The sequence below is a fragment of the Mauremys reevesii genome, linkage group 6, assembly GCF_016161935.1.
Source record: "Mauremys reevesii isolate NIE-2019 linkage group 6, ASM1616193v1, whole genome shotgun sequence".
NCBI lineage: Eukaryota > Metazoa > Chordata > Testudines > Geoemydidae > Mauremys > Mauremys reevesii.
Window position 1 is genome coordinate 93,853,867 of NC_052628.1, and position 27,526 is coordinate 93,881,392.

At 40.9% G+C, this 27,526-nt stretch overlaps 1 long non-coding RNA gene across 3 annotated transcripts in view; it reads right to left on the reverse strand.

Moving 5' to 3' along the window:
• Nucleotides 1-27,526, reverse strand: part of LOC120407891 — a 245,765-nt gene that overhangs the window by 20,961 nt on the left and 197,278 nt on the right. For all 3 annotated transcript variants that reach the window (XR_005600307.1, XR_005600306.1, XR_005600308.1), the window contains exons 3-4: nt 24,100-24,275; nt 3,925-4,056 (exon numbers count right to left, since the gene is read on the reverse strand). This is a non-coding gene — a long non-coding RNA (uncharacterized LOC120407891). The remainder of the gene's footprint in view (nt 1-3,924; nt 4,057-24,099; nt 24,276-27,526) is intronic.

A 27,526-nucleotide genomic window follows, 5' to 3' on the forward strand; every position in this document is an offset into this window, starting at 1 on the left:
GATAATGACCTCCTTTATAAAGCACTTTGCGATCTATGGATGAAGAGTTCTGTCTAAGAGTTAGGTATTATTTATTTAAATATTTCAGATCAAAACATTCCGCTGCACATACTTCTCTTCTCCTCTCCCCAGGGGGAGAATAAACACGACAGATGTTAGTCACATTAGTTAATTCAGTACTGCAAGTCACTCAGATAATTTCATGATGCTGGTATAAGAACCTATATAGAATAGACAGGGGGTGGTGAGTGGATTCTAATTCACAACCCTGGTTAGTTCCTCATACAATGCTCCTTTAATTATCTCTTCCCTATTTTCTCTGTAACCCATCTACTAAACAAAGTTAACTCTCTCTAGAGTGCTGTGCAAAACAAGCGTACTACAGCATAATCACTAAACCTGGCAATTAGGCTTTCATCCTTTTGTTTAGTATATTTCAGTAGTTATCTGAGCTAAGGCGGCTGAGTATTATGAAAGCAAGTCATGTGGTGGTGAAGTATGAAGAGCAGCATGTCATCTGCAGCGTATCATCTGTCTCCTGAGGAGTGATCAGCATTTTTACCTACTACTGAAGTGAATGGGAGTTGAGTACTCAGTACATGCTTAGCAGAATGAACCTCTTGCAAGACTGGTCACTTGAACTGCTGTGGTGTGAAGTGTCAATAAGTTCTCAAGAGTGATTTTGGGGAACACATTTAAAGCTTGCCTGGAACCCAAACCCATATCTAAAATTGCATTAGGAGGTGTTTAACAGTCAGAGGCAGTATCGAGTACTCTGTCCAATTTTGCGTTAATATAAATCAGGCTTGCATATTAATATGATCCTGGCAGGAATATTGTACCTATTTCAGTATGGTACATTGTTAATAATGTCACTTTCTTTAGCTTTCAGTTTTGCCTTTCTTGCTTTGTCTGTGATTTTTTTATACTATTCTGTGAGTACATAACCTTCAGTTAACAGAACAAAAGAGAACCTGTGAGGGTATGTTATACACTAGAAAAGATCTCCTGGCACTTTTCAAACAGTAGAGGAGACTCTTCATGCCAGTGTCCCAGCCAACAATCCCTGTCTCACTAAAAGCAGATTCTTATTTGGCAAAAGGTTGTGTGTGAGCTTGTCACGAAGTGGGGTTTTATTCATCTTGTTATGTTGCATGTGAATCTTACTGTCTTATTTCCCTATGTGCTGTACCAATATTTCAGTGGTGGGAATTGGGAAATCTTTGCTGAGGCCCTTGGGGCAGGTGAGGCTGCCCAGCTGTCTGCACATATGTAACCTGAGACCCAGAAAGGGGGAGAGACCAAGTGACACCTTTTGCCGGAGAAGTGGGATAAAGAGGAGGAGCAATGGGGGTGTCAGAGGCTGGGGTCACTGGAAGCTGGGCAGTCTGCTTGGGGTACTTGAAGAGGGGGAGTCCAGGACATCTGGCCCAGGACTCCCTAAGATGGACTTGGCTGAAAGTCACTGATTTCTGCGATAGCAAGCTCTGTTCTACGCAGTGTTCCTGTCAGCTAATAGACCATTCTGTTCTACATGCTGGCTGAGAGTCACTGCTGACTGCAGGAGTTGTGGTGCAGGGCCCTCTGGCTTCTCCAGGAGATCGGCCTGGGCAGACTCACTGCGGGAAGCACATGGGGAGGAAGGGGATGCTGAATACTCCGAGGTTAGATCCAGGAAGGTCAAAGCTGGGTAAGCTTCTTGCCCTGGTGACAATATGCTCCGAGAGAGGAGGCATGCTACAACCAGAATCCTGGCTGGCTTTGTACGGAGTAGTTCCAGAGCATTGCCCGGTGACTCCATGACAGAGCTATAGCCAAAATCACAATGGATTTAGCTCTATTTGCCTACAGTCCCTGCATACCCACACCAATATCTAATTATTATACGGAACAATATAGGATATCGTCAGTGTAAAGGCATTGTATAAAAACACATTCTATTCTATTCCAATAACAAAACAGTTCTCAACCTAAGGAGATCTCATTTGTATTGCACTTGCTAATATGTGTTTTATTAGCCGATCTATATTGAATACGAATAACCTTATATTTGCCTTTCTCCTCCCGTCTTTCTTTAATCCGTACCAAAAAGCTGTAAAGGCAAGTACAGTGCTGTGGACCTCTGTCTTCCTCCATAACTCCAATATGAAGCATCCATGGATAAATGGACACAAATCAGATATTAGGAATGGCAATATACAAAAACCTGTAGGAGAACACTTCAACCTCCCTGGCCACACAATAGCAGATCTTAAGGTGGCCATCCTGCAGCAAAAAAACTTCAGGACCAGACTTCAAAGAGAAACTGCTGAGCTCCAGTTCATCTGCAAATTTGACACCATCAGCTCAGGATTAAATAAAGACTGTGAATGGCTTGCCAATTACAGAACCAGTTTCTCCTCCCTTGGTTTTCACACCTCAACTGCTAGAACAGGGCCTCATCCTCCCTGATTGAACTAACCTCATTATCTCTAGCTTGCTTCTTGCTTGCATATATAAACCTGCCCCTGGAAATTTCCACCACTTGCATCCGAAGAAGTGGGTATTCACCCACGAAAGCTCATGCTGCAAAACGTCTGTTAGTCTATAAGGTGCCACAGGATTCTTTGTTGCTTTTACAGATCCAGACTAACACGGCTACCCCTCTGAATATGAAGCATGGCTCTCATTTTTTAAATGCTAGATCTACCCCAGATTATAGATACTGTTTAAAGTAAATGAGAAAGGTACTGTCTATTTAGCTGTTTTCAGCATTAATGAGGCACTTCCTAAGTTTTGGAACCACCAAGAAAAACATGTAGGAATGAGACTTTAAATTACTACAGACAACTGTATCTCAGAGGTGCAGCCTAAAAGGGATCTAGTAATAATAATCTGCTGTTTTTCACTCCCTACATTTTCATTAAATGTTTAACATTTATTATTGTTGAAATATTGGAAAATACTCTCGATGCCTCACCAAATATACAAGACCCTCCATTGTGCTAGTAGCTGTGGAAACACACAAGAGCCAGTCCTTGCCTTGAAATGCTTACAGTCTAAACAGACAAGATAGGCGAAGGGTGGCAGGGTAAATCACAAGCAGAGAGAAGTAAGTTACCCAAGGTCACATAGCAAGCCAGTGGCTGAGTCTGGAATAGAAGCCTGGGCTCCCAACTCTCAGGCCAGTTCCCAATCCACTTCCTCCAACCTGAACGGGTGCTATCTACATTCAATACTACACAAGCGAGGGTCAAACAGACCACATTAAAATGGGAAGGAGGAAGAGGACGGACAAACATGTGGTTGCGCCGTGCAGTCTCAAGTCTTACAAACACTTCGGCATGGGCTTTATTTTAAAAAGCAAGCAGTCCTAGTGAAACCAACGGCATTACTCATGGGCTTAAATCTAGGCACGTTCATAAGTGTCTGCAGTACTGAGGCCATTGTTATGTACATCTCTTGATCTTTCTATTAAATATTTCCCCTCCCCCTAACTTCTTGTAGGGAAGCGACAGAAGCGAGTTATTAGGCTGGATTCTAATACAAGAAGAGGGAGCTGGCTTAGAAAAAGGCTCTGGTCAGGGCATTCCATGCACTGGGGGTAAGACCTAGAAGGCGACCCCCAGACATGAGAGTGGGAGAAGAGAACAAAAGGAGCATCCAGGTGGGCACCATTGGTGGAATGGCATGGGTAGCGGGAGGGACACTGAAGGACACAAGGTCATGGGTATAGTTTGAGGCATTGATCCCTTTTAGTTAGGAATAAAATCGATACATGATTAAGTAATAGTAGATTACTTGATTGTAGTATTTGTTGCCCCAGAGCACAAAAAGGACTAAAATGCTTTCTGTGGGATTTGTAAAGATTTTTTTTTTTAATGTAGACCCATAGGATTTACCATGCTGGTTCATCTTGCTGATCCACTTAATCTGGTATTTTACCTTTGGCAGTGGCCACTGCACAATGCCTCAGAAAGTCAAATTCCCACTGTAGAATGTACCTCGTTGGTTTTGCAATGCTGTAGGAAGGGAGGGAAATTCCATTCTTGCTCTGCCAGGTGTTCAGCTTACATCCTGAAAAGAAAATAATTACCTGTTATAGTTGGTCTCTGAAGAGAGGAGTCAAAAAGCCTTTGTCTTCCTCAGTCTCCCTGGGGCGGGATGGGGACACACAAACACAGCCTCAGAGGAGCCTTTCAGCTCAGCTGTGTCCAGAAAAGACTCCCGAGAGTTTTCCTCTCACCAGTCCCTTTGATCCCAAATAGACTCACTGCATCAGTGTGGGAGGCAGCTGTGCTGATACAGGTGTTGAAACTGGCTACATTGAGATTACTGATGGCATTGACCATATTGGCAGGTTGGACACCTGCTGAAGAGCATAAAGAAATTAGGCTGAAGAAATGAGCTTCAATGCAGTGAAGTTAGTGCAAACCTGAGCTTTGAGGAAACTCAAGCTTTGGTTGGCAGTATTGGCAAATGCCTCATCTATACAGGTCAAGGTAGAACAAACACAGGAAAGCTGCAGCAAGGGTTTTGCTGTGTCCCGCTCAAAATCCCACAAGTGACCAAATCTGTGTCTGTCTAGGTTAATACTGGTGCTCATCACTCTAGTAAGGACTGTAAAGATACTGCTGTCTTCCTTCCCTGCTGGCATGAGGCAGGCTTAGTGGCATTTTTTTTTTAAAAGAGCATATATTTAAAGTATGATAGTTCTGCAGTACTAGGAGAAGAGGCGGATGTTGCATTTCTCTCCAAGTGTAGCAGGATTGCCAGTCACTCATTATTTTGTGTGGCATGCAATTGTTTAAAGAGTTGTGAATGGAATTATCTATGTATCTGTAAGGCATCCATCATGACTGCATGTTGGAATCAGAAGCAGAGGCAGTAAAAGGAACAGTGAGAGATATTCTCAAGAGACAAGGAGGATGTTGAAAAGAATCTGCACTGACCCAGCAACAGCTGGACTGCAGCAAGGAGCTGCTCTACTGTCATCCGGCAAGTAAAAAACTGATGGTTGGAGGATTTAGAGGTCACTATGGTTCAAGAGCAGGGCCACCGTGCTACACTGCTTGTTGGGGCCCAACTTTGGGATCTGAGTGAGGAGCCTTATCTGTCTATGTAAGTACATATCTGGCCTTCATTTCCACAGTATCTGAGTGAATAAGGGGCTGATTGGGCCCTCAGTTACACTGCTGTGAGTTTTAAGTAATTCCATTGAAATTAAGAGTTGTACTGGTGTAAAACCTGCATAAGCGAGGCTAGAATCAGGCCATAAGAGTGGCAATCTATTGTGACTGTTTTTGGAAGAGCATGAGATTTGACCATCCTTATCATATTACCTTGCATCATGTTTGACTCAATGACCAACATGGTCCATTAGTTTAATTACTAATGGACAGTAGATTCCCTGGGTATTTGTCCTATATAAAGATGGCCATTGGGATTAAATACCATCAGTTTGTCAAGTCTGGTACATAACTCTACTGGCTAGTATTTAAAATGTTTTACCAGGCGAACCACACCTGAAGGCATGGAGGATTTTCAATAATTCTTTCTGTTCTGTTCTCTTTTATTTCATCCTCCCTCCCTTTGTTTCTTGCTTTCTATCTCCTACCACTTCCCTTCTCTCTCTGTAACGCCCCCCAACCTGTAGCAGATGGTTATTACATTATACACTGTCATACTCTAAACTCTACTACAAACAAAAAAAATGTAAAAAAGATATTAATGTTGCAAAGTCAAGTGCTCAAAAGTTAGGAAATGCCAGAATTTAGGTTGTCCAAGCAATCTCCATTTGGCTCCCTTATGTGCATTGTTATTTTTATGATATTGTGACAAAACAGCCAATGTCGGTATGGTGGGTGTGTATGATGTGTGTACCCCATAAGGCTTTATGGAAATATGCTTATGAATGTATATATAACATAACTGGAATATGTTTTATGCTACATATGCCATGTAACATCTCTGTAAAGGTTATGATCTACTGAATACATTCCTCCTATTTATATGCATGTATCATTTTTGTATTTGAAGTTATGAATATTGGCTGTATATTTGCTTGATTTCTAAGTAGCCTTAGTAGAGCATTTGGTCAACTTCTTGAGAAAGGAATGTGCAAATTAAGTGCCCAGTCAAGAAACACCTAAAGGACAATGAATCTCAGAAGGCTCCAATCCACATAAGTCTACCTGAGGATGTTCAAGGTAGCATAGAATCATAGAATATCAGGGTTGGAAGGGACCTCAGGAGATCATCTAATCCAACCCCCATGTAAGCAATGGCTGCTGCCTGAAAAAACTAAGTCATGCATGGACATGTGACTTGCCCATGTGACTCCAAAACTCCATCTTGAAGCTGGACTTTGCATAGGAGAGAGGAGGGGGTCTCCACCCAAAAGAGAAAGTCTATTTAAGCCCATGGGAGACCTCTCCATTTTGTCTTTAGCTGGCTAAAGAGAGAGCCTCTCCACCCACAAGGATACCTGAAAGAAATGAGAACAAAGGACAGTAACTATAAGGGGTGTGAGTAATTGCTGCACCCAGACTAAAAGGAGACTAGTTTGTAAAAGGAAGCTTACTGGAATTCCTCTGAGGGTGAAATTTTTTATCTGCATTCAGTTTTCTTATTGTATTAGACATAGACTTGCATGTTCTATTTTATTTTGCTTGGTAATTCACTTTGTTCTGTCTGCTATTACTTGGAACCACTTAAAGCCTACTTTCTGTACTTAATAAAATCACTTTGTATTCATTAACCCAGAGTATGTATTAATACCTGGGAGGGGGGGGGAGAGAACAGCTGTGCATATCTCTATCAGTGTTACGGAGGGTGAGTTTACCCTGTATAAGCTTTCTACAGGGTAAAACTGATTTATTTGGGGTTTGGACCCCATTGGGAGTTGTGCATCTGAGGGTTAAAGCAGGAACACTTCTTAAGCTGCTTTCAGTTTAAGCCTACAGCTGTTAGGGGATGTGGTTCACACCTGGTCTGGGTTTGCAGCAGGCTAGCGGTTCTGGCTCAAACCAGGCAGGGCACTGAAGTCCCAAGCTGCAAGGGCAGGAAAGCAGGGGCAGAAGTAGTCTTGGCACATCAGTTGACAGTCACAAGGGGGTTTCTGTGATCCACCCTATCAGAGTGGATCCAACACTTTTCTTGGCAGGGGGCTAAGACACCACCCCTTGCCCCTGCTCTTGGGGCACCAAGGACCCAGCTAGTGCCCAGGAAGGTGGTAGAGGAGGGAAGCAGAGGAGAGGTCTGGGTTTGTTCCTCACTCTGAGCCTCAGCCTCTCTCAACCACCTGGGGTTTCTTATCCTCTTCTCCTTGGGTAGGGTTACCTTCAGTCCTTGACACTGGGGCAGGGTCTCCCTTCCTTCAGTTCTCTAGTCTTTCAAGTCCTAGCAACACACCTCCAAACTCCAGTCCTCTCTCCTTCCTCACACACTCTGACTGCCTGAAGCAGGGGGGTTCATTAGGTTCCTAACAGGCCCTTAATTGACTTAATTAACCTGTAGCAACCCTCCCTAGTCTACAAGGAACCACACCTTAATTAGCCTAGGGCTTATATATCTCCCCTCTCCCACTGCTCCCTGGCCCTCCTGTATCACAATATATATTACCATAGTGCCTAGGAGCCCTAGTAATGGGTCAGGCTCCCATGTGCTAGGCACTGAACAAACCCAGAAGAAAAAACAATCTCTGCCCCATGGAGAGTGTATATTATGATACACTTCTAAATTACATGGTCACATATTTTTTCCACAGGACCTTGCCTCATTCAGTGTACTGGATAACTATGATTCATCCCCCAAAGATGGTCTATATAGGGAATGATGCTGTTTGTCTGTAGGATCATGTTTCATTCATTGCAGAAAATGGAAGGCGTGTAGTGAATGAGGCAGGGGATTGCAGGAAGAGAAGAGAGGGGCTCCTGGCTAAGACAGTTGAACGCTGCCCTGGATAATTGGATTTTATCCTTGCCTCTGCCACAGAGCTCTTGTGTGATTCTGAGCAAATCACGTAAATCAGACTTTTCAGAGGTGGTCACGAGAAACACCGTTAATTTTCTGGGTGCCCAGCTTGAGACCTGTGGCCTGATTTGCAGAAGTGCTGAATGCTCACCGCTGCAACTGAAGTCAATGGGAGCTGAGCTTTGAACAAATAAAATGCTATCCAATGCACGTAATCTGAAAAATCAGGTCCTAGGCATCTCAGATTGGGCATTCCAAACTAGTGGATACTTTTGACCTTATCTCTCTCTGTCTCAGTTCCCCATCTGTAAAATGGGGATAATCCTCTCATTTTAATGGGCATTGGGAAAATTAATTCATTAATGTTTGTAAAGCACTCGGTTATGATACTGATGAGTGCCACAGAAAAGCCCTTTAGGAAAGTAATAATTCAGTCTTCAAAGCAGGGTTTGAATAATGTGCAGTAATTAAGGTCTGGGGTCACACACTGAACAATGAAGAGACAACAAACTACTGAACAGCTACTCATTTAGTGAGCACTGTCATTCTGTGTACTGAATGAAGCAGGGAGTCGTATGGAAAAAATAGTATGTGACCATGTAATTAAAGACCATATCATAATGCATACACAAAAGGGGGCCACATTAAAGTTGCACAGACAACCTTAATTTTGGTATTTCCTAACTTTTGAGTTCTTGACTTGCAACCTTAACAATGTTCTTTTAATGTAGGTTTTGTGTAATTTCCTGGTTTAAAAAAAAACAACAAATTCCATCATGTGTCCTCATATTGACACCAACATGGGACAGTAGCAGGACTGGAACCTTTGGATCCACCACAGAGTCAGTTGCCACTTGAACTAATGGAACAATTGGTAGCAGTAATGGGTTGTCATCCTGTATATGAACCAGCACTAGAGGGGATAGGACACTTTGACAATGGGTTTCCCAGATACTTGCTGACACATGCAGTGGGATTTTCAGTGGTAGCAAGAAGCACATCCCTGATACAACTGTGCCAAAGCATGGAGGTGCCAAAGCTTTTCAAAGAAAAGGTCACTAGAATATTTTAACAAAGGCAAAACAACATTTTTCTCTACACTTGACCTCAGAAACAGCTGAACTGTTTTAGCTGAAATATTAATACTACTACTAATAAAAATCAGCCTGTGGCAGACACCTGACATGGAAAATATTAGTATGAATGGTTAAAGTTTGGCAAAGTTATAAGCAACTGAAAACAAGGTCTTCTAATGGGAACTGTTGAGTAACTTTATTGATAGGTGATACTACCAGCCCTACCTGTAATAACTCAGGAAACATGCTGGTTTGAAAATCACTTTTTAAAATAATCACTTCATGAATAATGTTTACTGTCATTTTGTGTCACTGCTGGCTTGTTTGATGTTCAGATATAATTGTTTTTTTTAAAACTGTTCTCTTCCTTTCGTTAAACAGCAAATTATTTCCTGGATTATGTAATAGGCAGTTACAAGATGGTAAACATTACATGCTTTTGTCGTCACTATATGCTTATCTTTCACAAATATAGATTGTAGGTTCTGAGACCATTCCCCTGTGTGTTTACTGAATAAGCATGTTGTGCTGCTTTTATCATATCTAATAGCTATTCCACATAACAGTACTATTGTAGGTTGTATTTTTGTCCAGAGCCATCTTTGAATTTATTTATAGTGTACTTATGTACTATGCAGGATGGTACTGGGATAAAATAAGTGGTACACAAATAAATGATTATATATTATGAGTAATCATTAGGCTATAAAATCTTCTGGCAGCAAACACAGTTAAAGATGCTCATAAATAAATAAAAAAGTCAATTGGAATAGTTGGAAATGAATGTGTTTTCTGCAAGTAAGCAGGGGGACTGATTCCACTCCTACGGCGGATAATGACAAATGGCCCTTTGACTTCAGTGGGAGCATAATGGGTCTGTGATTCATATTTCTAGAACTGAATCCTCATGCAGTATAAAATGCCTCTGACGTCAATGAGAGTATGGTCTGAGTAAGGCCTGAGCAAGTACTGCAGGGTTGAGCTTGTATGAGCAAATCTTTGCTATAAGAAGAGGTGTAGTATCATGATTTTACCTGAGTCCCATATCACAGAACTCTACCCTGGGAAAGGTATATTGTACATTTAGAGCCTAGCTCAACACCCATTGAAAGTATGGAAAAACATCCAGTGGATCAAGTCCTTAAAAATAACACTATAATTATACTATGGAACTTTGTAGTGCTCGGTTTTAAAGCATCCGCAGTTTAAATGTTCAGAAGAAGCAGGTATTTCCTTAATGCCAGTAGTTCAGGAGCATGACTACTTTTAGGGAAACATGTACGATTGTCCACAACCCTGTGTCAAAAAACCTTTCCTTGTGGACCTTATGGGCCAAATTCTACCTTGGGATACACCTGTGTGACTCCAGCTGGAGTGGGTTGCACATTCACATCCAAAAGGCAGAGTGTGGCCTTTCCTGTAGCTATTTAACCGACATTAAGAGCCAAATTCTCAAAAACAGGGGCTTGAGGGGTCTCACAGTGAGTGAAAAAGTTACTGTACATGCAGAAAGAAGACAGAAAAGATCTCACCAGCTTTCACTCCAAGGTGCATTTTTTTTGACTTCGCCTTCTCCAAAATAAACATATAGAATATCAGGTTTGGAAGGGACCTCAGGAGGTCATCTAGTCCAACCCCCTGCTCAAAGCAGGACCAATCCCCAGACAGATTTTTGCCCCAGATCCCTAAGTGGCCCCCTCAAGGACTGAGTTCACAACCCTGGGTTTAGCAGGCCAATGCTCAAACCACTGAGTTATCCCTTCCCCCATTGCAATACATAGCAATATGTGTACTATGAAAACCCCTAAACCCAACCTAAACAAGACCCTCCACTGCACAAGCTTTTCCCCCAGGAAGAGAATGAGAGCAAACACGTGACAGATGTGTAGTCACAATGCTTAATGTACAATGGGAAGGCACTTGGATACTATGAAGATGAGCATAGTATAAGAATCCATCTAGAATAGAAAAAACCTGCGTTCTGTCTCAAATTGTGGTAATTCTTGAATTACTCAATTGAAATACACTATTGAAGTACTGAAGGGTGATCTAGTCGAGTAAACACTGGACTGGGTCTCAGGAAACAGATTCTATTCCTGGCTTGGCCACTGACCTGCTGTGTGATCTTGGGCAAGTCTCTTCACTTCCCTGTAACATCATGGATGAAATCCTGACCCTGCTGAAGTCAGTTGTAGCTTTGCCATCAACTTCAATGGGCCTGGGATTTTACCTGTTTCTCTAAGGCCTAGAACCATGGGACCCTGATGGTGCTACTATAATACTCCTGAAGACAAGTCCTGTTCCTGAATATGACAAGTCTTGTGTAAACTCTGTGGTGGATACTTTTATGGTTGTGTCTCTTGGTCATGAGCACAGATGAAATCTTCCTTGGACATTGCATCTGCCATGTATTTAATTCAAAGTGAAGAATAGGAAATAAAAATCAAGCACTGCAAAACTATTCATGTCAATGAAAAAATTGAAGTCAAAACACTGGTGGTACCACCACAATTTATTTCTCAGTCAAAATAGTGAATATACATTTGCAGCTTCAAAGTGTCTGATGAACTTTTTTGTTTTAACTTTGTTTGTCCAGCTATGTTACTTACTGTACAGTGGTATTTTTATAATATACTTTATCAAAAACCTTTACTGTAGTTTGAAAAATACTACTGTACATTCCGAACGATGACATTTCTCTAAACTATATTTGTCACTAAATCACCTAATTGCACTGTGATCACTCATACAGTATTATGAGTTATTTACGTGGCAATTTTAAAAGTCTGTTAAGAACAACAAATATTTTGATTTTTTCCCCTTTAAAGACAAAGTCATTGCCAGCATCACTGGGCAGCCATACAGCAACATCTGACCTTTATATGTGTGACAGAAGGGGAAAACTTCAACAAGGAATAAGGTTTCATTTACATGATCCCAAGGTGATATTAAGATAAAGAAAATGTGAGATACAAAGATTTTCAAAATGATGAAAAAAATACCTTGACAGTGGCAGTGCCCTTTTAACATCTTACTTTTAATGAATAGCTGCAAGGAAGCATTTTTTTGACCTGCATTAAGCTAGTCTTCGAAGTCAAACAAGGGGAGGGGGTAGCTTCATCCCTCCCTCCCCCCATGCACAATATGAAGGCAATCTTGGAATGATCTGGAAAGTTTTATGAGACGAAAATAAAAACCCCACAGCTGAACTGATTACTTTCAGAAGAACGAGATCTAAGAAGAGCCTGAAGTTAGTTTTTCTCCTTGTTAAATTCCTGCAAGGGAAGAATTGCAGCTTTTTTCCCAGCCAAGTGTAAACCACAGGGAGGGAAAGTGTGAAGAAAAGTCCCAATATGGAATCCATTAATAAAATCCTTTCATCTTGTTCCTGAGGAAACTGGAACTGAGAATTTTATTATTTTTGTTGTATTTATTTGTCTGGGTTGAACTGAAGAGGAACGGACATTGAAATGACGGATGAGTTTCAGAAAGGAACAGAGTTGCCAAAACTTTCATTCAACCTGTGAGGGGTGCAAGTTATTTTAAAAGGGCCTTTCATGAAATTGCAATTTCCCCATTTTCTGGATATCGCAGAACTAACTTTTGGTCTTGTATATTGTCTACAAACTTTGATAGTCCAGTGACAACAGTATGACATCATGCAATCTTATTGCATTAGCTAAATAAATGATTCTGGTAAAATGATATCAATTCCAGAAATATATTATTTCTTTTACTATATGGGAAAGATGTCATAGAAAATAGGAAACCCTCTCATTTGAAGGGTTTTCCCCATGGGACATTATTCTCCAGTATAAACAGATCTCACTCTTAAGATGATTTTTCCTAAATTTTTTAGTATAAAATTTTCTTTTCTTAATTTGGTATTATAGCTCATATTTATAGCATGGGGCTCACACAGTGGGAAACAGTTAGGGAGGGATGCATGGAAAGAGATTCAGCAGCCATGAAGGGAGAAAAGATGGAGGGGTTACTGGGGGGAGCAAATGACAAGCAAGGCATGAGTTTAATTCCACCTTTTTTTCCACCAGTTCTAAACCTTTACCTACCTTCCCCTGATATAATGTACTGCACTACAGCCCCTTAAACTACTGAAGTCTGCTATAAACTATGCATAGGGCTTGTCTTCACTAGGAAATGTAAGTGTGCTTGAACACAATTTTGAGCAAATAGGTGACAAGCTGCTCACTATGGTCAGACAAAGAGAAATTGCAAAGTAGGGTTTGCTGATACCTGACATGATGTGTAACATGACTTAACCTATCTACACTGACCAGTCAGCATCAAGTAACTCAACTGTTAAAAACAGAGATTAAACATGATCACATTTCCTAGAGAAGATGAGGCCTTACAGGATGCACCTTTAAAGCATATGTAGATTCCTTGGTTATGGAAAAAAAAAAAAGGGGGGAGAGAGCGAGAGCGAGACAGAGAGACAGACCTTGCTAATTCTGAACTCTCATCTTACTGTACATAGTATGCTATGAAATTACAAAACTACTCTGTTGTACTTCCAAAGGCATTTATATGAGGTGATAGAACATTCCCATCCATTTTAAATGAGCTGTATAAGATTAGAATACCCTGGGGCTTTAAACTAGCAAACACAATAAATGGGGGGAAAAAAACACCTTGATCCAATAATGCATGAAGACAACAAGAAGAATTGAAATACATCATCGTGATTACTTTGAAAGACCAACAGGTTAATCAGAAAGTGAATAGGAAAATCAAATGGTTTATCATACTGACTTCACTGATTGTCTTTTATTAAATTGCAAATTGGAGGCTTTCCTGTTAACAGAGGCCCCATCCTTTCTCTCAGATCTCAGGTGAATAGATGATGGACTTCCTGAGCAGAAGAGGACTGCTTTTGTTTTCATAGATTCCAAGGCCAGAAGGGACCACTGTGATCATCTAATCTGACCTCCTGTATAATAGGTGATATAGAACTTCCCCAAAATAATTCCTAGAGTATAGCTTTTAGAAAAACATCCAGTCTTGATTTAAAAATTATCAGTGATGGAGACTCCACTACAGCTCTTGGTGAATTGTTCCAATGGCTAATTACTTTCACTATTAAAAATTTACATGTTATTTCCAGTCTGAATTTGTCTAGCTTCAGCTTCCAGGCATTAGACTGTGTTATACCTCCTCAGCTAAACTGAAGAGCCCATTATTAAATATTTGTTCCCCATGTAGATATTTATAGACTGTGGTCAAGTCATCCCTTAACCGTCTCTCTGTTAAGTTAAATAGATGGAGCTCTTTAAGTCTATCACTGTAAGGCATGTTTTCTAATCCTTTAATCATTCTCATGGCTCTGCTCTGAACCCTCTACAATTGAACAACATCCTTCTTGAATTGTGAGAATCAGACCTGGACACAGTATTCCAGCAGCCATCACACAAGTGACAATTACAGAGGTAAAATAACCTCTCTACTCTAGATTCCCCTATTTATGTATCCTGGGATCACACTAGCTTTTTTAGCCACAGGATCAGACTGGGAACTCATGTTAGCTGATTAACCACAACGACCCCCACATCTTTTTCAGAGTCACTGCTTCCAAAGACAGAGCCCCCCATCCTTTAAGTATGGCCTATGTTCTTTGTTCCTAGATGTACCTATTTATATTTAGCAGTGTTAAAGCATATATAGTTGGCTTGCACCCAGTTTACCAGGTGTTCCAGCTTGCTATGAATCAGTGACCTGTCCTTTTCATTATTTACCAGTTCCCCAGTTTGTGTGTCATCTGCAAACTTTATCAGTGATGATTTTATGTCTTCTTGATAGTGATGAGTTTTCCTCTTCTCTCATCCTCTAGTTGAATGGCATATTTCTCTGCTGCTTCAGGTGCTGTTCTCATGACTATAGCATTGTTCTTTGTTATGACTAAACTTAAATATATATTCTACCACCATCTATTCACTCTTCACAATTTTTACCATGCTTTCTGTCTGAATTACAGTAAGGTTGCAGACAGCTCCATTTTCAGTTAGTGTGCAACACAGGTCATCAAAAAGTAGAGAAATGAATAAACATCTGGAACACTAGGCCATGACTACTGACATAACAGGAAAAGAATACATACTAGTCCAAATGTTAGATGAAAGATGCTTATGAATGGGCATCAAAAAGTATTCTCAAAAACCTGCTGCTTGTGGAAAAAAAAAACAGAGTGTGCATGGTGCAGCTCTTATCAGCTGACAGGACCTGCAGGAATCTTTCACAGAGAGAGGGGGACTCAGACATTGCTATTAAACTTTCAATATCCAGGCACATGTAAGCCCAAAATATTACATTAGTGGTTTTTCACTTGTGGATATTTATATCCCTTCTCCCAACTTCAAACATGCATAAGTCTGAAATGTTATTTCTGATGAAGTTCACAAGAGCCTCTACTTTTGCAGGAAATATTCCATACTGATAATGAACTTAGCTGTTGGTGCCTTAGGTGAATTTCAGCAATAGTCTTTGACTATCTCCTCAATAACATTGCAGATAATAAACAAGTGCACCAATTTATGTAGACTGGCCAGCACAGGAACAACGATGATGTCACGATCTTTGCTTAATCAAAATTGGACTTCAGTCCAGCCTTTGTATGGGATTTGAGTTCCATTGGCAGCTTTAAGATCAAGGCTATCTTCTATTTCCAGTAACTTGACAAGCTTTCTAAAGCATGTTCTTGGGAGATTGCCTTTTACCTATTGACCTGAGACTTTGCGCACATGTATTCCAGTAAGATTTTACTTTACTGACAAAATAACACATCAGATACCTCTTTCCAACTAAGCTAGCTACTCTGATTTGCAGCTTTGGGGTTAGACGTAAATATAGGCCACTCCTGTTAAATTAGATGCAGTGCTCTCAGCTCCGTCTGTGCTTACTTGTGATTTTCCTGCATGATATTGAGATTGACTTTGGAACTCTGAAGTTCTACCAGTTACTCCTGGTCCCATAGGGGGTCATCCTCTGCCTTTCCCCTTCTGGCCAGTTTCCTAAGTGATCTTCTTTACATGGCATCCTGATTGGTAATGTTCTTTGCTCCCACATCTGAAATAGTGGTCACAATTACTGCCATTGCCAGACTTTCCGAAGCTAACACACCCATTTCTCTGGGGCTGCATGTCTCCACTTATCACAACTGGGCTAAGCCTACATGACACACTACTTCTGGCAGCGTGGAGGGTATGTATGGCTACATACTGCAGTGAAAATCAGGCTGTACCCACCCTACGGCCGGTAGCTACACATCTCAGTGAAAGGCTCTAGTAGCTGGGAGGCAGCCGGGAAAGGCTTCAGCAGCTCCCTGCTGACAGGACCATTCCATGCAGCAAGGAAAGGCTCTGGAAGGAGGAAAGCAGCATGGAAAACTTGCTGCCTCCCCCTGCCACAGCCTTTCCCTCTAGCCCTAGTCTTTATCTGTGGTGAGGAAGGGCTTTTCTCCACCATCTCACCACTGCCAGAGCCATTACCTGTAATCTTTCCCTGAGGTGGGGAAAGCATCTAGCAGCAGAGAGTTGGCAGAGCCTTTCACTGCTTTGATAGCATTTCCCCACTGTCAGAGTCTTGTCCTGTGGTGGGGAAAAGCTCCAGAAGCTGGGAGGCAGTGGGACACAACACAGTTAAAAAAGCAGTGTAGACTGGAAGGCCTGGTTTGGACAAGTAGAGAGCTGCATTGGGTATGTACTCAGGCGTGTCTATAATCCACTTGCCTAAGCCATGCTGCATGCTCTACACTGCTACTTACATCTGTGCTAGAGGGGCTACCCATGTATTCTACACACAGCCGAAAAAAGCAGGCAGCATAGATGTAGCCTTAGTGCTTTCGTCACGTGTCTAGACAACTTGCTTTACTGAACTATCCTTCTCTTCTCAGTAACTCTCCATTCAGCTACATGATGAGCAACTACAAAGAAAACAGGTGATTATTTTTCTGTTTGAAACCTGCCGGTAGGTTACCTAGCATCTGTGCTACTTGTGTTCTGTTTATACCTACTATTAGTGTATTTACTTAGCAAAGGCTCCGCAGAAACATGTAATTACTAATTAGTTCTCTCTGTGCTTACTTGCCACAAACAGTACCAACTGATATTTTGTAGTATACTTTTGTGGCTTGTAACTTAAAGCATCAAGAGTATCCTGACTGTCTAGGAATAATTCTACAGCTTCTGATACTATAACAGAGATGTGGTATTGTCTCTGAGGAACAGAATATTCTAGAACAGCGGTTCTCAAACTTTAGCAACCCGAGGACCTCCATTTTTATTTAAAATTTTTGGGGACCCCAAGCTCTTGTGCTCAGCCCTTGCCCCACCCCCTTCCCTGAGCCCACGCTCCTGCCCTGCCCCCCCACTCATTCGATCCACCCTCCCTCCGTTGCTCACTCTCCCCCACCCTCACTCAGTTTCACCAGGCTGGGGCAGAGGGTTGGGGTGCAGGAGAAGGTGCCAGCTCTGGGAAGGAGTTTGGGTGTGGGAGGGGGTGCAGGCTCCAGCTGGGCAGTGCTTACCTTGGGCAGCTCCTGAAAGTGACCAGAACATCTCTCTGGCAGCAGCTCCTAGGCAGGGAGGCCCACAGGCACCGCCTCCGCAGCTCCCATTGGCTGCAGCTCCCACCAGTAGGAGCTGTGGAGTTGGCACTCGGGGCAGAGCAGTGCGCAGAGACCCCCTGCCCCTTCCTTGGGCCTCAGGGGTGTGCCAGCCACTTCCAGGAGTGGTGCAGAGCTGGGGCAGGTAGAAAGCCTACCTTCGCCCCACTGCACCGCCGGACTTTAAGCGTGCAGAAAGCGCTGGGAGGGAGGGGGAGGAGTTGATCAGTGGGGCCTGCAGACACCCGGGGGTACTCTCAAGGACCCCAGGGGTCCACAGACCCCAGTTTGAGAAACGCTGTTCTAGAAGGATACAGGAGACCAAGAGGCAGGGAGGAAAGCTCAAGAAAGGTTCAGACTGTGTAAATATTTCTTGCTCATTCACTAAAATAAATAACTGTTTTTGTTCTAGTTTAAATGTGTTCTGCCTCCCTACACAACATTACCAGTTCCTTCTCTTTGCTACAAAGCCTCTGGGAACAAACACACAGAACTTCTGAGGCCAGAATGTGGAGCCTTTGGGAGTAAAGCATATGGTGTCTCAATGTCAGGTTGCTGGCTGAGCAATGAGGAATTTGCTTGTTTTGTAATGGTAAAGCCTAGCTATAAAACAGTGCGGTGAGGACTTGTCATTAGAACACCTGTTATGTTTAACATTCAATTTCTTCAAACACAGTTCTGGGAAAGTCACATTGTTCAACATTTTTCGGAACCTGTCAGACTTACATGCCGCACAAGACTGTCAGTTACACTTCTCTACAGAGATTTACAAGGAGTAACTGATAAAAAAAAATTGTACTGGGAAGGATGTGCCTTCATGTAAGCGAGGGAGGGAGAAACAGGAAATAGAAGTTCAAAACTATGGCCTGGTCCACATTAGAAAATTAGGTCAGTTTAACTATGTCAGCCAGGTGTGTGAAAAATCCACATCCCTGAACTATGTAGTTAAGCTGACCTAAGTTCCTGTGTAGACAGCGCTAGGTTGAGGGAACAATTCTTCTGTCTCTTCATCCACCTCTCATCCCTAAAATTTCCCTCCAGCACTAATGCTGATTGAGCATCAAAGATAAGAGTGCTAGTTCATACAAGGTTACAGGTAGCCTGTGTTTTAAGCATTCTCTCACTTGACCCCGTTTATAGAGTTGCAAATATCTGAACATGGTAGGTGTGATGATGAATTTCCACCTACTTTGCTGCTACATTCTACTGAGGAGCTGCTCACTGAAGATTATAATTTGTGCATTGGAAAAAAAATTGAGTTTTGAAGAGGGATTTGCATGAGATGGTGGTCATTTGGCACACAAGAGAAAGTGCTGTTCCAGGCATAAAAGGGCTCCATGTAAGGTGTGAAGATGGGAGTGGGAGGAGATAAAGGGCTTGGTTCAACCCCTGTTACATCAATTGGAGCCTCTACATTGCCCAAAGGGAGCAGACTAGGTTGGGCACAATGAGCGAGACAGGGAATAGGAAGAAATGAGCCCAGGGATGATGAGCAGTGTGTTGATTAGTAAATGAAAGAAACTCCCCCCAAAAGTATGGAACTTAGGCCAAAGGGTACACTAGTGTTTTTTTTTCCCCATAAGAAATGTATGGTTCTGAGTCATTCTGTACTCTTAGATATGGGGATATATGCAGTTGTTTTAAGATATCCTGTTACTTTGGGGAGGCACTGAAGTTTCATAGCAACACTTGGTCTGCAAATCTATACATAGAGGAGAGATAAATATTTAGCTCAGAGAAAAGTAAAACATAAAAAGTTTAAGACCATGGAGTCTAGTGAGCCAGTTGTTTCATTGTAACTGTAACTTTGGCTTTTATTTTTAGATATTTTGATTTCTTTTTAAAACATTTGTCATTGGCTCACATGATGATTATGTAATCTATAGTAAATATTTAAAATAGTGCTAATAACTTATAAGGATACCAGCAACCTAAACTAATCCTATCTCGAAATGGCCACACTGTAAGGTGTTGGCGTATTGCCAGCCCACAAAGGATTTGCTCCAACACCCAGAATCTCTTTTCCAGGCAGTTCTATTTCTCAGACATAGACAAACCCCACTCAAAACACAATTCCTCAGTTCATTCTGGGCTACAACTCCCAAGGGATTTTCCCCTTTGCCTCTCTCTATTCCTTCTGCAGGATTCTCTCATGCTCTGTTAACTGAGCACCGTCTCCCAGGGCGCTCTCCCTGGAGCCCCTTTCCCCCAGTAGGTTCCTACTGCCTCCCTGCCCAGCGGACTCTGGCAGCCACTCCCACGTAAGTCCCTGCTGCTGTTCCTGCCCCCACTACCCAGGCCTCCTGGCTTCTGGCAGGCAGCAAGAGCTCCATGTCTGCTTTCTCTACCCCTTTCCTGACTGACTAAGGTCTGACTTATTCAGGCACTCCCTGAGGCCTTCTCTTATAGGCCAACACAGGTGCACTGGCCTCTTCTCTGTTAAAGGACCTATGCCACCCTGTGACATAATCCTAGAACTGATGGACTGAATCCAATTTAGTGGCGGGAGCCAATTCACTCCCCAAATACTTTCCCTATATCCATGACTTACAGTGAGAAGTCAGGCCTTAAAGTATTCCTTCAAGAAAGCAGTACCTGTAGGAATGACTTGACCAGAGCTGGAAACAGTGTACTAAAAAAAACCAGGGAAGCTTGCTATCCACATAGCTCTTATGTTATGTGTCAGCACGTTACACATGGGGTCCCACAGGTGTCTGTCCTGGACATGGTACAATTCAATATTTTCATTAATGACATAGATAATGGAGTGGAGTGTGAACTTATAAAATTTGCAGATGACTCCAAGCTCGGAGGGGTTTGAAGCTCTTTGAAGAACAGGTTTAGGATTCAAAATGGCCTTGACAAAAATGGAGGATTGGGCTGAAATCAACAAGATGAAATTCAATAAAGACAAATGCACTACTCTTGTCTCTTAGAAAGGAAAAATCAAATGCACAGCTACAAAATGGGAATAACCGGCTAGGCAATGGTACTACAGAAAAGGATGTGCGGGTTGCAGTGAATCACTAACTGAATACAAGTTAACAATGTGAAGCAGTTGCAAAAAAGGCTAATATCACATAGGGGTGTATTAACAAAAGTATAGTATGAGAGGCATGGGAGGGAATTGCCCCACTCTACTTGGCACTGGTGGAATACTGTGTCTAGTTTTGGGTGCCACATTTAGGAAAGATGTAGACAAATTGGAGAGAGTCCAGAGGAGAGCAACAAAAATGATAAAAGATTTAGACAACCTGACTTATGAGGAAAGGTTTATAAAAACAGGCATGGTTAGTCTTGAGAAAAAAAGACTGTGTGGGAGCCTGATAGTCTTCATATATGTTAAGAGCTATTATAAAGAGGATGGTGATCAATTGTTTTCCAGGTCCACCAAGATATGACAAGAAGTAATTGGCTTAATCTGCAACAAAAGAGATTTAGGTTAGATATTAGGAAAAGCTTTCTAACTATATGGATAGTTAAGCCCTGGAATAGGCTTCCAAGGGAGGTTGTGGAATACCCATCACTGGAAGTTTTAAAGAACAGGTTAGACAAACGCCTGTCAGGGATTGTCTAGATATAATTGGTCCTGCCTCAGTGCAGGGGGCTGGACTAGATAACCTCTCATAGTCTCTTCTAGGCCTTCATTTCTATGATACTTTGATACTATATGATAAATTTATGAGTTCTTCTCACATGGTTCATCCTTATAAATTAATAGCTAATTTACAAATAATTGTAATTTTGTTTGGTTTATAGTGCCCACATGGAGTCAGAGATATTTTGAGACATTGAGATCATGGGTCAAATCAGAGAGTTTTCTGCAAATCTAGGGGAAAGTATCTTTTGATTGACGTATGTCACAATCTTGAAATCTTAATAGTCTAGGAAGAATTCAAGGCTGAAAGTTCATACATTTAGAACGACTAGTTGTGTACACGATATATGATTGCAGGGATATTGTTCAATGAGTTCACATTAAAATCAATATTTCAAAAACAGAGACCTGGATTTCCAGTTATATTTTATGGAACTCCAACTGTACTGATAAATCATCACCATGGCTTCTGTCAGAATAAATAATGGATTTCAAATGTCCTATGTGATGCAGAAAGGCTCAGTGCAATCGAGCCATTCCTCCACCTGGCTTTACTCAGTACCTAGGCAGTTCATTGCCTAACACAAAGCACGTTTACATATTGCCTGTCTGAGACAAAATAAATGCACTGCATGGATTCTGAAGTGGCTTAGTTCTAAAGTTGGCTTCTCACAGTACATCTGTCTGGCAAAAGAACAATAACTTGGATCAAAGAAAGCAGAGGCCTTTAGGCAGCTTATAAGTCTATTGTGTGATATTGTGTGTGCTTATCCAGTGAACACGTGCTTTAAATTAAAAGCTATGGAAGCAGGATAAGTATGTGTACTGTGTACAATTCACTTTCTCTTCACTCCCATCAAACAGCTTTGCCTTAAACCTCCATGCCTAGATATTATATCAGCATCTTCATAAATGAATGCTTTTGTTACCAATACATGAAGAATAAAATCTGCTCTTGTTGCGTCAGCAAACAAGAATGGAATGTCATGCTGGTAAGATACAATAGGAAGAATACAATGGGGAAAGCATTAACAATAAGATGAGCCAAGGTATATGTTACTAACAGATATACTAACAGATATACTAACAGACGGACACAGCTCAGGGTCACTAGGCTGGTCCTTACTTTTAAAGACCAGGAACCTATGCAGAGTTATAATAATAATATATAGTAAAAAACCACTGAAATACATTACAATGATTATAAATTTGGCAACACACACACACACACACACACACACACCCTATGATCCTTTTAAAAAATAAGTCTCAATGCATCTTTCCACTTTAAAAACTGCAATAATTGAAGCTTTTAAATGTGATCTTTTAATTTTTTTTTAAATTCTCTTTAAAAGTTAGCAGTCCCATTTATTGATTTGGTGCTAAAGGAGTCCAACAGAGTTAAGATATTTGGGGACCCACAAGTAGCTCATCTACCAGTGCACACTCTCATTGACCTAAGGAACATTTTTCCTTAAAAAAAAAAAATGAACGTTAGTGTTGGATTGAAACCACAGGAGACTGGACTCATCTATTTATCCAATGAACAGGTAGCAGACAGAAGCATCAATGCATACTTGGTCACAGCGTTCTACAAAATGTATCTTTGCCTGTTTCTGAGGGACCATCTCTAGGAAGGAGAGTGTAGTTCGGCATCCACGCCCACATAAGCCTTGTGCTTTATGCAGAGCAAGCCAATAAGGATGTCAACTCCTGCCATTTTTGGTATAACCATCCTTTTTGCGATGGAATTATCTAACATCTAGCACCTGATTAAGCTAAACCATAGGCAACTGAACACTCAATATACAGTAATGCTTATTGGTCACAATCAGCTCGAGTCATTTTCCATACTGGTGACCTTGTGATGAAAGACTGTATTCTTTCATCTACAGCCCCAGTCATTCAATACCAGGGGAGAAGAAATTTAAAATGTGGCAGCAAATCACAATTGTAACTTAGAGGGGTGAGCGTTGCTCATAAAGAGCAACTGGAATGAGATGTCACTTGAATTGAACAGCATTAAAAATTAACTAGTGTTTTCATATAACATGTGTTTTCTGAAGTAATTTACATAGCAATGAGTTAGACAGTGGTATAGCGACTGCCTAGACAAACAGTCAACATGTGTTTAGTAATTGCTCATATACCACTTGGACATTAGAACTTGTTTTATTGAGAAAAGAAGCACTGACCAGGGGAATTAGGGGTAGACCTTCTTCTTGCTACAAAGCGCCATATGGGTCAGTTTTAATTTCACTAGAGACAATCATGTTTGACTCTTATGCTTATTTACCAGACTGAGTGAGTTATTCTGATGCCCTGAGCCATCCACTTTTCCTCCGTTGTAAGGACAATGAAGGGAGCTGATTAATTCTAATATTACTATAAAGTCAAGAAAGAGCTACTACACCTCTACCTCGATATAACGCTGTCCTTGGGAGCCAAAAAATCTCACCACGTTATAGGTGAAACAGTGTTATATTGAACTTGCTTTGATCCACCGGAGTGCGCAGCCCCCCCCAGAGCGCTGCTTTACTGCGTTATATCCGAATTCGTGTTATAGCGGGTGGTGTTATATCGAGGTAGCGGTGTATATGAGACATCTGATGCAATGGGAAACACAAAGAAACCATAGAAGTTGAGGGCACTTAGCACCTCACTAAATGAGTCTCTGTTGACATAACCTGCACTTTTAATTACTTTTAAGAAATATACCATGTTGGGGCTTGATCCTGCAAGCTACTGAGCACCACCAACTCTCATTACCTCACTTAGTGATGAGGAAAAGTACCTGAATGGACTGTGCTCTTTTAGAATTCACAAATCTTTTGTAGTTCTGAATGTGAACTCACCCAAGTTGGAAAAAACAGCCTAGTCCTCAATCCATTGGAGTTCCGAATGTAGAGTGCCAGTAAAGCTAATATAGTCCATAAATGCATTTACACTGTAGCCTTTACTCTCCACTGAGGGATTAATGGAAATGCTCCCCCTGGCTCTGGAGTCCATCATCTGTGTTCTCTTTTCTTTGCTGTTGAAAACAAAAACACAACACCCTGCTGTGAAGAGAATCCTCTGGCCATTCAAAGACAAATGGGACCACATCAGCTGCCCCAGGATGCAATTCATTTACAGCAATTTTAGGATCTGCCCATTTCAGTGTGTCACACAGACACACTTGAGGAACTCAAGAATGTGCATTTTGTATGTGCTGAAACCCCATTAAAATGCAGCCCCGCTCAATGTGGGTATTTTTTAAAAACATAATTCTGAAGAACTAAAGAAAACTGATCTGTGACATTTCTGAGAGTCAGAAACTAGTAACTAATTTAAGGGAACTGTAGTGTATTTTGAAAACAATGCAGCAGTGAAAAATAAATGGAGAGGCAGAAGGTTTGCATATATTTGCCAGCTGTTAGGACCTACTGACTCATATTTACAATTGTTATCCAGATGGTCTTTTCAGAGCCTTAGAGGTTGCTAATTCACTATACCTAATGCTTTGGAAAATAAATCTGAAACCAAAACATGAGTGATAATAAAGAAAAGAAGAAAATACAGAAAGAAATGTAAACAGCCTAAAGTAAATGGGTTCCATTTTCCCCCTTAAATGCAGTAAGAGAAGGAAAAACAGCTTGTCCAAAGCTTCCAACAGACTCCAGCTGTGTCTCTTTAGTAGTTTCTTTCATTTTCAGACACAGCAAACCATCTAGTTTTCTAGAGTAGTTTCATCAGTTTGGACAATGTGACCTTAAAGCTCAAATAAAGTTGAACTGATTACTAGAATGTTTTGTATGTGTTGCACCATTACATATTATTGAGCTGGTCAACAGTATAATTTATAACATGCCTCTTACCAGTCTGCTATAAAAATCAGGGACACCATTTAAAAAAATATATACTCAGGGACAAAGAATCAAATTCAGGAATGGTCTTTGTAAAAAGAGTGATTAATGACTCCAAAACCTATTAATTCAAACAACATCAAAATAGAAACGATTGTTTGAAAAGGAACAAAACCTTGACAGTTTTTTTTTTTAAATTACACTCTTTCTGGTTCTCTAATAAAATAGCTAGGAAGAGAGACAGTCTATAGAAGGGCTATTATTATGTTTGCTAAAACATCATTAATGAAAGTAAGGAAGACATGAGAGGTATGTTAATCAGTAAAGTTAAGTGAATAATTCGCGATGAATTATTGTATAGATTTAACCTATATTTCTGTTCACAGATATTCCCACAGATCACAATTACCTTGGATTAATTCATTTTTGTAATATATTTTAACAACTCAATGTACTGATCACTAACAGTCATTTTCTGCTACCCTTCCTCATATTGAATAATACTATACGCCTTAAGTAGTATCACTTGAGGACTATTTTAGGAGTGAGGATGTGTGTGAGGGTAGCAGACCCTGGCCCTAACATTTCTTTGTAAGTATTTTATAGTCAATATTTGCTATTTGAGTTGCGCTGGTTAATTGTGATTAGTCAAGTAAACCACATGGTATTGTTTTGATAAGTATATTGACACTCCCCTATAGAAGAGATATGCAGAGAACAATAAACAACTCATCTATATGAAAAGATACATGCCTATGGACTCAATAATGATGTCAAATCTCATGTTTCTTGAGTAATTTGATTGGGGAAACCTGAAGACACTGATTCAAATCACACTTATTCAAAATGGTGGAGTTGTACAACATGAGCAATTCTACCATGGATATGAAACATTTTTTTCCTTTTCTCCTCATAGCTCAACGTCCCTTGGCTTTTTGATGGACTACTGGACTGTGGGAAACTGGAGATAGAGCAACAGATGTCATCATATCATCATGGTTCAAATTCCATTTGAATTGTCAGATTCCATCGCTAGTTTTGCCGTGGGTCAAGATTAATATTCTATTAACTGGTGAGTTAAAATAGACCAAAATGAACAGCAGTGCTTGGAGAAAATAAAATCCTATAAATTAGACACCAGCACCTCACAAACAGAACTGCTAACTGGAGATCCTTCACGTTGGTGGTGGTGTGTTTCTATTAGAATGCCTGTCTATTATGGAGTGTTGTGCCACTGTTTCATAGTTAAGATTTATTTCTGACACTCTAGTAAGATACTAAGAAAAACTTGGGACATTCCAGTACATTATCCTTCTTTCCCTAACAAACATACTATTTTCTCTTTGGCCACAACTCCTATTCATACATTTGAAAGGAACCATTTGTGTGATCTGTGTAAACAATACTGATCAGCAATTGCTGTTCAGGAAGATCAAACTGGACACATTGGTGTGTCTCTCCTCCTCTTTTCAGCTGAATCTCGTCACAAATAAGACAGCTAACAAAATATTGGGTGATTTCCATAAAAGGGTTTTTTTGTAGTTCGCCCAGGTCACAAAACCTAAATTATCTCCCAGACCAAAAGAACAACACAAGGTTCTTCTGGCATCCCAAAGTTTACAGGGATAAGGTTGTGTGGCAGTTTTGTGTGAAGTGCCATCTTAAATCCCAATGTGCTAAGGTTTGCTTTTGTTTTTTTACCGTTTTGCTAAAGTTCTTATAAGGAATACATTGGTGAAACTTAACTCTGTGCTTCATGATTTATCATTGTTTTAGCCTGGGCATTTAAACTCAGATCCAGGAAGGAATCAACAACTAACTTTAACTTTAGCTCCACCATTTTCTGTCTGATGAATATCTTCTGTGATTGGTGTCTCATTATCTGATATTGTCACTTCCCTGGGGGGAAAAAAATGTGTTTGCTGCTTAATTTTTGCTCTCCTATCCAACTAAATGGATAGCTTTAAAGGCAGATAAGATTGAAAAATCTGTGGGAGAAACTCTGAAAATAAAGCAAACCAAGAAGTAAAAGAACATAAAACTAGATACTGACACTCCCAGAGATAAAACACAATGAGATACTTAATGAACCAACCAATTTCAATAGGAAATTGTTGAAAAAATTGTTTTCCAGTAAACACCTAAGGGCTTTTTATAGCCAGTAAATATAGTACTGGGAAGGCTGCAGGCCACACGTGTACTACCCTAGCAAAGTAGAATGAGGAAGAGAAGGGTTGTGAAAAATGGGGCTGTCAGAGTCTCTAAATCTCACACCTTAGAGTGAAACTGGATCAATGCCCCTTGGGTCCCATGTACTTATATCCGATAATAATCTCACAGGTAATTCAATAACCTGTGTTAAAACTTCTCTCTTGCACCAATACAGAAGTGAGAAGGTTAGGTCCAGGAAAATATACCACTGGCTCCAGAGAGGCAA